Source organism: Megalops cyprinoides, chromosome 8, assembly GCF_013368585.1.
Source record: "Megalops cyprinoides isolate fMegCyp1 chromosome 8, fMegCyp1.pri, whole genome shotgun sequence".
Lineage (NCBI taxonomy): Eukaryota > Metazoa > Chordata > Actinopteri > Elopiformes > Megalopidae > Megalops > Megalops cyprinoides.
Window position 1 is genome coordinate 30,058,293 of NC_050590.1, and position 12,963 is coordinate 30,071,255.

General features: G+C 42.6%; 1 protein-coding gene across 2 annotated transcripts in view; it reads right to left on the minus strand.

Annotated features, from left to right (window-relative positions):
* Window positions 1-12,963, minus strand: part of LOC118782189 (tumor protein p53-inducible protein 11-like) — a 46,580-nt gene that overhangs the window by 16,540 nt on the left and 17,077 nt on the right. The gene's annotated exons all lie outside the window — the stretch shown is intronic.

Consider the following 12,963-nt stretch of genomic DNA (forward strand, 5'->3'; position numbering starts at 1 on the left):
AAAATCCTAGGAAGCCTTCACGTTACACTAAGGTAAGGTGATACGTTTAGTAGGGTGCACTGTGTGAGTGAACCAGCATTCTCTCAGCCCCTACCCCCATCAAGCTCCTTTCAGGTTTCACATCTCCTGATGAAGAACAGAGTACACAAAGGCGGACTGTTATTGTCAAGAATGGCAAGCTTTCAACACTGCTTCAACACAGATGTGTCCTCCGGTCTCTCAGAAGACTGTGGCAGGAGGTAGCCAGATGTGACAAGACAGACACTGTGTCTGCCTGGTACAGCAGATAAGCATGGGGACTCATTTACATAAACCTGTTTTTCTTGTAGTGCAGGCAGATGTAAACAGTCTGCTTAAAATGTTACGAGTGGATTTTATTTTTCAAAGGAAAAGGTTAGCAAGGACTGGTAATATTCAAGGTACAATACTCATCTTCTTCACCGGATTCAGAATCTGACACACCAGAACAGGCTGTTACAGATTAGAAAGAAAACACTACTGTAGATCAACGGTGCCACTGGAGTTGGGCAGCAAAATCAGAACTATCATGACACAACTTTTCCAGTCAACCAAACCCACATGGGCTCAAAAATCATACTTTTATCCACTGTTAAAAGACCATGCAAGACATATAGTCATTTTCTGCTTTGCTATGAAATGTGAACAGATGGTAGTTTTTTCTGCTTAATCTTCCTCTGCTAAAACAAAAAGGCTCTCTGTAACCAGGAGCCTGAGATTCAATGCATTGTGGGCCACACATTCAATCACTATGAGGCTCCTCTACAGTCTGCCTTCTTTTTTAAAAAAAATATAATAAAAGGCAGAGCACTGTTGAGGCAGACATCTTAATACCCAATCAGCACAGAGCAGTGTCCATCAATGTCATAGAGCCAAAAGAAGAGAAAATATGCTGCCGTTTTCACAGACGCCAAATTGTCCAGCTGGACTGCATTATAGCGACAAGGAGAAAGCAAATTCCAGACAAGTATGAAAAGGGTATTTATGTCCATGGAGAATCCAGCCAGTAATTACAAATACATACTGTCGCACATCCAGAGGCGCTGAATTCCACACCATGCATTGCAGGCAGTAATGATCATGTGATGGCCAATCAACTGGCTCAACATTAAGTGGTTGCAGGTGTGTGAGAACAAAAATGAACAAGGCTTATTCATACAAGGACATCATAGATGCAGCTAAGGCTAACGTTGGGGATAATACCAGGGGGCAAAATTAATGATGTAGAATTCTGTGTCTGGGAGCAGTTCATCAAGGCCTGCAGAACGTATACCATTGTTCACTGCTCTGTCACCATCGCTACACCACACTCATCAGAGAAGGCCAATTGAAAGCCCAGACTTTCATTTGCAGAATCCCTTTAGGTTTTGTGACTTTATATGTCTCTCTCTCTCTCTCTCTCAATGAACAGAGGAAAAAAAAGCTCCTCCCTGACTGACTTCCAACCAAGTAAAAGAATCAGCTGAATTAAGAGAGAAGGCCCCTTGAACATGCTTAAAATCCAGAGTGCTTGCAAAAGGTCTGCTGATGACTGACCTCTCTATCTTCCTCCAGTGAAATACATTCATACCTAAGTCACTGGAAAAGAGAGGCTACAGGACATATTGTGCAATGACACAGATCATGTCAGTGGTGGTGATGATCAGCGAAACTAAGGCAAGCAATCACAACCACTACTCCGCCTAAAATTTCAGCAAATGCTCAGTTTGGGGTTCATGACTGCATTGTGAACTAAGGAGGAGAAAATTTCAGCAAATGCTCAGTTTGGGGTTCATGACTGCATTGTGAACTAAGGAGGAGAAAAGAAGGAGTCAATCCCAAAGTGTTGGTTGATGTCCCAAAGCTGTCACTGCGGTATTGAGATGATAGCTGTTGCATGCCATTTCTTCAGCCTAAACTCCTGAGTCAAGTGCTTCTTAGTTGATGCTGGGGCTGTTAAGCAACCATCTTCCCCCATGGCGTGACACTAGCCAGCGCTTTCACGTTATTTAGGGTTCATTTGATGATAATATCTTTTTGAAGTCAACACTCGTCTTCTTTTATGGCCGCCATTATAAACGATGCGCCAACTCGGTTTGAACACTGCTCAATTTCTACTGCATTGTGTCGGGTGCTTGATCTTTTCTTCTTTCAAAGGCCTTTTTGAGTGCCTAAATGGTTTTAGTTCTGTGAAAAACACTTTCAGGGTCTCATACGGTAATCTGCCCAAATGAAATTCATTTCAAAGACAGTAGCAGGACAGGGAAGAATTCACTGAGAGTACAGCCACATATTTATAACTTATAAATTATAAATTATTCAATCTATTCATTGTGAATTCTTTATGGCAGGAAAAATGGAAAAAGTATCAATCTGTAAGACAGAGCACCTGATTTTTTTTACAGGTAGATGTCTCCTCTGAATGCTACAATGAGAGGACTGGGATGAGAAGCAGACAATGACTGCTGTGGGCACAAAAAATAAACAAAGGAAGTCAGCAGGTCCTATTGGTATGTATGAATGAGTATTTACCACTTAAGCAAGACCATTTTTATCCATTACAAACAAGGTGGTGGTATAATACCAATTAGTAAGATCATACTTACCCAGGAACAGTTAGCATAATGTGCATATCAAGCAATTTTTGTCATGATTAACTGAAATCTGTAGAAATTAAAGAAGATATCTCAAAGTGTATTGAAAAATGACTTCAACACAGAACACAAAGAGTCTGAGGGATTATGTGTTGTGTGGAGTCCCCCCCAAGACTGGAACCTTCGCTATTCCTTAATAACAGAATATATTTACTCAGTACAAAAAATATTAACTTGGATACAATAGCAAGTATCTAGATTTATGCTGTGTGCCAAAGTAGTAGAATAGGATGCTGGGATATATAGCAGTGTAAAATTCTGTGCAGAAATCAAATGAAGTGATATTTATGTTATGAAAAGCCTTTTTCAAATGACATTTATAGTACTGTGTCTAAGTCACCACACTTCAAGAAGATTGTACAGAACCCCCTGAAAAAAAATGACACCGAAGGACAACATTTTGGTCCCAAGTATCAAACACATACATTCTTAAAAGAGGCTTGTGACATCTAAAATTAGTGAAAGGAGAGGGTATTTGTATTTAAAAAAAGGATTAACACTGAACTACAGAAGTTAACTTCCTTTACCAGAACAAGAAGGCATAAGTGGAAACCAGGCAAAGATAAAACTCATGCATGACTGGCATATTTTTCGGACTGTATGATATACTATAATATAACCATTCCAGAAAAATGGCTTGCAGACGGCAGTCATTACCACATTATTACATTATTATATTCCGCTGCTCTAAGTACAGATGGATTTGAGAGAATACAGAGAGGGCAGCATACCTTAATAGTCAACATGGGTGACCCAGTTTCCATACATGTGTAACACTGATGAGAGACTGCAGATCCTGCTAGAAGGGGCTAAGGCAGCTGAGCCAGAAGCATAGTGCATTTTTTACCTGTCACTAATAGGGAGGTAGTATGGAGATCACTTGGGTCCATACATGATGTTTTTGTATAGTACATACTATATTGGTCAGCACCCTTTCTTGGTGTGGTGTTATACTGGCCATGTTCTGGTTTAAGTGGGACAGATGCAGAGATACAGAGAGAGACAAATAAGACATGAGCAAGAGAGACAGAAAGACTGAGAGCTGTGAAAAGAATGCACTGAATCCCACAATCGGAGCCCTGCTGAGTCCGGCCCAGGCTCAGTGAAAAGCTGGGACACTCAATGGTGCGTATATTCCACTGTGCAGCTCACTCTCTCGAAGGAGCGCTCACTCCCTGTACATAATGGCTTTTCATGGACAAACCCACAGATAACTAAAGTCATTCTGCACCACTTTAATGTACAACTGCACTGTGAGTTGAGGAAAAAATAGTAGTGACTGGGTCCTTAGGAGGTGGGCAGTGGACCAATAGACTATTAGTTGAAGTATTTGCTCTGATAGAAGGATAATTGACCACAATTTCCTGGGATCGAGCTTGGAGGAGTTCCCTTTTTAGATCCAAAGTTTAAATGCTTACAATGGAATCATTTCATTTACTCAGGGGAACAAAAGAATTGAAGTTAAAAATAAGTAAAAAGACACAAAATAGATAAATATATCTAATGAAGAGAGAAAAACAATGCTTGGCTCTCATTAAATCAAGATGCAGGAATGTAAAAGTCAACAGCTCTCCTGGAAATCCCTAGGGGATGAGCTCAATTCCTTATGCTCTTATCAAAGTGCTGCTCCACAAGTATTATCCAGTTGCCGTGGGAATTGGGAACAATGAGGGAAGATGGAGTGAAACTGGCTAGTGATCCAGTGATGTGGTCACTTGGCATCTCCATGCAAACCAGCTAATGTGGCACTGCAGAAATCCACTGTAGAGGGCCATCAGTTTTTGTGCTGTACCATGGTTTAAGTATATGTCACTCCCAGGCTTGTTTTTGTTGTACTTGCAGAGCACAGCAGTTGGTTAGATGTAAATATAACCTTCTCTCAAGCAACAAAGCCTCCTTCACCAGCAGGTATGACTAAATGTAGAGTTAATTCCATCACTCCTTCCATGAAGAATTCAGGCTGATTTTAGTTTGTGCTGCTCAGCACTAATTCTGAGAGCTCAGGTCTCCTTCTGACTACCAGAGGGTGATTTGTGATAATAGGGGATTTTAAGTAGTGTGTTTATGCACTGCGTCTGCTCTTCCTGGAGTGCACAGAGAACTCTTCCGAGCCTCTAAGTCTGGTGCCACTCTTGGGGGTGTATTTAGTCTAGCAAATGAATTAGTCTCCTGGTAACAAAGTTATCCGGCAAGGAAATGCTTTCACTAAAATGATTACAGAGGAGGATGGCCCATCTCTTTGGCTCACTGGCGAAGCCTTGGGGAAAGTCGTTCATACATTTCCCAGCTGTCCTGCCTCATCTGAGCAGCCATACTGGTCCAGCACTGGAGCGCTGACAACGGGAACTCAATTGCAAATGACTGTGATTGTGTAACACTGAGAGCTTAAATGGTCAGATTAAATTCCCCTGTCTTAACTGCATTCGGGAACATGCTGTGCTTTTGAAGCACCTGCCTGCAGGAGCTGCTGGTGGCCTGAGATCTGTCTTCTCCCCCTTTGTGGCTGTGAGCATTTACTCCCAGCAGCGCTCCGGGAAAGGCCTGCTCTCTGTCCCTGGCACACAGCTACTGTGTTTAATCACTGCAGATAAACCGATATTTCCTGTCCCCTGCTGACGGCACAGCAGCTCCTCTGGGTTTACGGCCAATTTACATTAAAACAGCGCCGTTCCACTCATTTGCCCCAGCCGATAGGGGCCTTGCTCAAGCAGCAGCACTGACAGCATCGCAAGACTGTGCTAGTGACTTTGTCTTTAAATGAGAGATAAAGACGTATATGTTCTCTTCAACCTGTTGTACAACACTCCTGCAAACACTCCTAACCCGGACTGGCCTGAACGGTGTCTGACGTAACGAAAATGTCAGTGCTGACGCTCACCTGTCAACCTGCCACATGGCAATAGTCCAGCAGCGACGTGGGACTGGAGGAGAAACATAAGCACACAGTGCATTTTTTTTGGGCCAACGCGTTGCTTGGTAACCACTCCATGTGCCACAGGCCCCTTGACCCCGCGTAGACAAGCGGGTAGTAATACAGTCATTAGCTTGCTTGGAAAAACATTGCTGTCGTGTGAGGCAGATTAGATCGGAAGTGTGGGAGCTCCGTGTGAAAGGACACAGCGAACACTAAAGTGGAGGTGCAGTGAGGCTCATCTGTGATCGGAAAGTCCTCAACCCCAACCACTCCTGCACAGGTCTGCTCCCTCTGCTGCCCGCCACCCCACCCCACCCCACGTGGGCACCATGGCAACGCCGTTTGTACACATCTGCTCTGAAAAGGTCATGGCCGGATCTGTGTTGACTTGATGCCATGGATATTCTATGAGCATGAGCAGAGTCCTGTGTGTGCACAGCTCAGAGGCCAATGCTGCTCCACATGTCCAAGCGAATGTGTGTGTCCCTAAATGGAGGACCTCTCCCCGCAGCCGACAGTCAGAGACAGCAAAACTTGCTGGGATTGTGTGTGCATGCATATGTAACAGTATTCAGAGCCCTTGCTTCCATAGGACCACACAGGCAGTCACATCATAGCATGGAAAAATGAACATGAGAAATTAAATGTTTTTCCGTTGAGTGCATAACGGACTTTAGATCGGTGGAAGTTGGCGATTTCCATACCCATAATGCAGGCTCACTCAGAAAATGGATGCTGTAACAAACCAGAAATCTGACATTCTGAATTTTGATATGATGTAGCATATAATGTGGTTCTATGTGATAAATAAAAGGTTTTTGTATTTTAAATCACAGTTGCTGAGGAGCTTAAGCTGAGTCTTTTGTCACATCTTATTTTTTTTTTTTTCACCTTGAGCGTTTTAAGCTTGGGTACATTTTACACAGTATGTTGAATTTACCTCAGTGTGAAAAGACTTGTTTTGATTGTTGGAAATAAAGTGCGCTTGATGGGGTCTGCCGAGCACCATCATGGAGGAAGATAGAGGATTTCATGTGCGCGGCACCGTGCGCAATTTCAAGGTCTGTCACATTGACTTACCAAGAGTGACAGGCAATTAAAGTAGCTGTGCATGCTGAGAGGGCCACAGCTGTGTCTTCCCTTGAACCCTCCCAACCCCCTTTATGTAAACCATCCCACAGCACTGAGCTCATACCTCTTGTTTACCTCTGGTATAACTCCACATGCTAATAGGCAAAGCAGCTCAGAGGCCAATGCTGCTCCACGAATGTGTGTGTCCCTAAATGGAGGACCTCTCCCCGCAGCCGACAGTCAGAGACAGCCAAACTTGCTGGGATTTGAACACCCACCTCCACCACCCTGACTCTCCAGGAGGCTGACAGCTGCGACACCAGTTATCTAAACTGCCTAATACACAGGATCCAATCTAATGGTGCTTTCAATGGAAACCATTTCAGAGCTGATGAAAGTAAGTTGAGGACAAGCAGAAGTTCCCATTTTCCACAGAACTAGGGCATCACTTTTCCCCATTTCATACCACCGATTCCAAGTTGCACTGCATAATAGGGCTGTGACGGTCATGATTTTTTTTCTCGCGGTAATAAAGCAACAAATTACCGCGATTTCGCGATCCCTGCGCAACACAAAAAGCCAACCCATAATGTTTGCACATGAACAACTTGTTTATTTTTCTGCAAAATTCTCGGGAAGGCTGATTACAACTTAGAAAGTGATTTCAAACTTACAAATATTTTACATTATAACATTTTTACATTTAACATTTTAACATTTTAATATTTTATATTTTAATTCACATAATTCTGTAGGCTATACAATAATGGCATCTGAAGCAGCATGAACAGGTAGGCTATATGTTTTAACCCTTTTGCGCATACGGTCACACCAGTGTGATTAGCCGTTTAGCGCATATGCTAAAACTGCTGCGATTCGAACACTAGATTGGAGAAATTCTAGCTAATTTTAGCTTTGAGGAAACAGCGATTTAACTCTAAAAATATAGCAAATGCTAACTGAAATCTATAAGAAACTTAATAACGCAAATGAAAACATAACGAACCATATAAGGTAACAAGCGCTACATACCATAACAAATAAGTTACATGCGAAAGGGTTAAAACGAAATTTGCCGTTCAGCACATCTGCGTTTGCCACGCCTTTCAGTAATTCAGCCAGGTAAATACCGCGCTGGAATTAAGGAAGGAAGTTGCGGTCAAACCTGATAATATGATTTTAATTTGCGTTAAAACATTAAAGCCTTTAAGTTTCCAGATTAATCGAGAATGAGCGTTAACGCGTTAACGTTGACAGCCCTAAAATAAATAATTGCGGTGATGCGGTAATGGGCTCAACCCCGCGGTAGACGTCTCATGACCTCGGTATTGCGGTGATGCAGTCATCGTCACAGCCCTACTGCATAATAACACAACTTCAGGATGCAAACAGAAATGACAGTGTCCACTGTACACTGCACAAAAGGTACCATCTGCTGTTATCATGGAGCTTGTCCTGCTCTAAGAAGCATGGTTTGAGACTCATGAGTAGTGTTTTCAGCAGGTCCATGCTGAAGCAAAGTGGAGCTGACATGTCTCCCTGACCTCCCTCTCAGAAGTGATTCATCAACAGCTCTCACGGGTGGAGAAACCAGCAGAAAACAACAGTAGGCACCTCCATGCAGTGCCAAGAAAGAGACTCCGGTATACAGTGGATGCAAAAACACAGCTCTCTATCTGACACCGGCACAAAAAGGAGCACTGAAATTACTCAACTGTTTTTATCCTAGTATAACTGCGACAAAACACTGCCCCCATTCTTTTATTTTTGTGACCTATTGATCCCCCAAAGTTTTTCCATTTCACATGGAGGCAAATATGATGTGAAGCGACACAGCACATGCGAGTCTCACACGAAAAGGGTACTACAAAAAGAAACGTCCAAATCTATGGATTCGTTTCTACTGAATCCCAAAGATGATAGCCTGCTAGATAAGATCACTGCAGCTGAAGTAGCTAGCATGTATCACACTGTGCAGCACACCCATTCATACAGGTCAGCTGTGGTAGCAAGCTAGGACTAAGCTAGCCAGGACAAAGCTCCAGCAGCGACAGGTGGATTTATTTTTTGGAGTAGAGACCAGTGCTCTCCTCCAACAGTTTCCAGACCAAGAAACAGCAGCAATCAAACATGATTTTCCCAATTTCTATACGTCTGCACTCAGCTACTTTGAAAAATGGTATGACTTCTCAGACAACAACTATCACAAGAATGTTGCAATCTTAGGACTGAAGAGGGATTTCACATTCTCCCATCTCTGTGATGTGGTGGACATCCACAGATAAGGGGTAAACTTGACATGAATGAACTGTATGAAGAACATTTTGTTACTTTGCCATGCCAGCAGGAAATTGTAAAGAGAACAGCTACTGTTGTGGAGAAGTGGTCAACCTTGCTCCAAGGCATAAATACACCAAATTTGACTGCAATTGCATCCTCTCTCCTCAGCATCCCTGTTACCAATGCGTTTGTAGAGAGAGTGTTTTCCCTGATGATGGCGGCATGGACTGACCAAAGAAACTGGCGCTCTGTGGATCGTATCAAGAGCGAAATTCAAGTCAAGAACAACTTTGGATACAGCTGTAAAGAGTTCTACAGCTATGCACTGAGGGAGAAGGCCCTATGGGAAGCTGCACGGTCAAACAAAAAGTATAAATTCAAGAACAACAACTAAGGTAAGATGAATATTCTTTGTTTAGAATATAGAATAGAATTTTGTGGGCTTCCAGTGCGTTGCTAGATTTTAATAGTTGGTTAATGCGGTGCTATTATTGTGATTCAGCCAAGTGCTCTCCGTGGTGCTGTCTGAAAACAATAAACTGTCGGCCTGCTGCCTGCTAATTGTGGTGATGACAAAAAGTGAAAAGTGTTATTTTTTATTTTGATTTTTTTTTATCCCTTCTGACCATGCTATTCATCCAATAGATTTTGGTTTCACATAAAGATTTGCATTGAAATTGTTTTATTTTATATAATATTTTATTTTGTGCCTTATTTATGTTGTAGTTGGATTTGGTCAGGAGTATAACTTGAAAGACTTTAGCTGCATGATGCCTGCTGTTTTGCTTAAGAACAGTTGCCTTTGATGGGCCTGTAATTGCCAATGCATGTTGGGTGTCTATCAATAAAGACATGTTATGTTGCAAAATTAGTCTGCCTTTGGGATGACAGATAGCACTGTGCTCATAATACTCATAGCAAAAGCTGTAGCCTGTATCTTTTATGGCCTAACTGGTGTGCTGTGGAATTGAATAGAGGACGAAGTATAGGTGTTTACGTGCCGATTGGCAGAATACAAATGTTCCTTATTCAGTTAGATAGACATTATATCAAAGTTTTAGGTTACCTCTCAGCGTTGGTAACATGTCCCACATTGTCCCACACAAACTTACTACTCGTTCCACATTTGGTCTGTTTGCATCTGGTCACCCTAGCTTCCCCCCTCATGACTAGTATGACATTAAAGAATGGAAAACCTCAAATTTTCTAAACTTGAAGAGTGACAATGCAGACATCATGCTCTTGACACCCAATGTTCTGTACTGTAAAATCCCCCTCATCAAGCTTGACATTGATGGCTTCACTCTGCATGCCTATTACATTGTGACAAACCTAGTTGTTATTTTGACCCTACATTATCATTTTAAGCTCACGTCAGCAATATAAGTAAAATTGCCTATTTCCACCTTGTTTCCTTGTTTTTACTTCAAATGTTTATTGCTATTGACCTTATTATGTGTTCTGTGTTGTGTTGTGTTGACTGGCAATTTTTTGTTTTAGGTGTGACTATTAGTGTATTGCTGCTGTGATTCTTGTGAAGTGTTTTGGGTGTCAGCAGGAGCACTACATAAATTAAATGTATTATTTTATTATCATTCTTGTTGGTATTTTTGTTATTGTTGTTATTTTTATTGCTGTTGTTATTTAGTGCCATACATACACACAATGTTTAATATAGTTGGTAGGACTAACAACAACACGGCTTATTGTTAAAGCATTAAAAAATCTTAAATTGAGAGAACAGAATTCACCAAAACAAACATGTCACCTTTTGTTTCCTTTACTGATTTTTGTCTTTTCCTACTAGTTCAAGAGGTAAGTTGACAGGCATAATAATGTTAAGGATTTATCAATAACTCCCAATGTGTTTTGTAAATGGATTTTCTGTGAGCAGGCCTGCAGGGTGGTTCTCACCGCCTGAAACATTAACTGTCAGTGATTAAAGATTGACAAGATTCACAGAACGCAGAATGCACAGCACGTGTGGGAGTCCCAATTGCTTTTGAGAACAATCACTTCTGGCATTAAACCAATCAGATATATTGTATGGCCATCAGACATCAGATCTCTTATTGGAGATTAGCAGAGGCTTACAACTCTAGCCCAGAGCAGTGCAAAGATGGATCACCTGTATCACTCATTTCTCATATATCCTGCTGTGCTCCATTGCTGTCAAAAATCACTAGAGAAACCTTACATGACTCCCATGTCCTCTCAGCCCTCACCTCCAAGTCAACATGTGTAATCTGCTTGCGATCAATGATGTATGTTCTTTTCCCTATCAGCAATTTACTGTATGTGTTCTGTCATACAGGCTCAGCAGCATTTCTTCTGCCCATCACATTTAACACATACACCTCAGAGCCTGACTCCCACTCGCACTCCCACAGGACCTTGTTTCCCCATTCACAGCTGTGTGCAGCCATCTTTCATTCCCCGGACTGCAGTCATCTGTTCCCACGGTGTTTCTGTGCTGCGGAATATGGAGGAAAGACTGCCACAACACAGTAACATGGTAACCTGATGTCCACAGATGCCACATTGCTAGTTACAGAGCATGCAGCAGCACTGCAAATCTCAAAAGGAGAGGAATGTCAGGCCTGTCCTCTGAACCAGCATTCCACGATCCAGAGACAACGAGGCAGACAAACTTGTCAGATAGCAGGAAATGTCAGCTCTGCGCCGCACGTTGTCCCAGGATACGTCTGACAGCTGATAATTAACAGGGCTAATGGCTTGGGCAGTAGGGCGGCAGTGTAGCATAGTGGTTAAGGAGCAGGACTCCTGGGACACTACTGCTGTACCCTTGGGCAAGGTACTTAACCCACAATTGCCTCAGTAAATATCCAGCTGTATAAATGGATAACATTGTAAAGAACAGTAACCTATGTAAGTCGCTTTGCATAAAAGCGTCTGCCAAATGAATAAATGTAAATGTACTTAAAAAGGTGGCAAGGAGCCCGCAGTAACCATGAGGATAGGGTGGTTAGGTGTCAATCACTGTCAATCAGTCACCTCCTCGGAATGTGCAGGTTAGTGCTAGGTGGTGGTCATGGCCTCGTGTCTGTTCCCCAAGCCCACGCGCATCAGGGCCCCTACGTAAAACACACACTCAGTCACACTCACCTCATTTAAACAACACAGACACACCTTCAGACAACAGAGGGGATGACGCAGAAAACCCGCATAGAGTAGCATGTCACAATCACCAGCATAGTGAAAAACCTGTCTGGTAATAATGCGAACAGGAGATTCATGTTTTGGATCCCATTTCTTTGGGCACGTGTGATTTTCACGGTACAGAATGTGTCAGTGGTTCACATTCTGTTACCATATGCATCAACAGCATGACACGTAACACATGACTTATGTTCCTTTCTGTAGTGAGAGAAGGATGCAACAATTCCTTTCACAATATGGAAGGAGCTGTGGCATGCAAGTGCACATGCTCATACACGCACACGCACACAGGTATGTATGCACCCAGACTGAGAAAAGACTAATATTAAATCTATAAAACCAACAAAGGCCTTATCAGGATCCATCAGAGAGCCACTAAAGCCACAAAAAAAACCATGGGGTAGATTAATTGGCGGGGTTGGGGTGTGTGGTGTGGGGGGTCTATTTTCACCTCTGCTTTATATCTACTCCCTCACTCCCCTTCAGCAAGTTGGTTTATTTTCATATCTACTCCTCTGAGCCGCACGGTGAGAGAGCTCTGTTCAGCAGACGTCGCTTAAATGAAACACAAAAGTGTCAATGTTCCCCACAGCAAGCACCCACACAAAACAAATCTAATAATGCTGCTTTGCAGTGAGGGAGACATTGACTCATTCCAGACAGCATAAAGCCTGTGCCTTCAGATATATGGGGATTTTCCCAGGGAGAGTGGGCAGAGCTCAAAACTAATTTCTCCTCCAGCACAATTTGCATTACATGAACGTGTTCATCATCATAATCCAGTCTCCAACAGCAGGAACTGGTTTCATACACAGAATGGATCTGGTTTGGCATCCCTATTTCCTTTATCCCACTGCACTACACCCT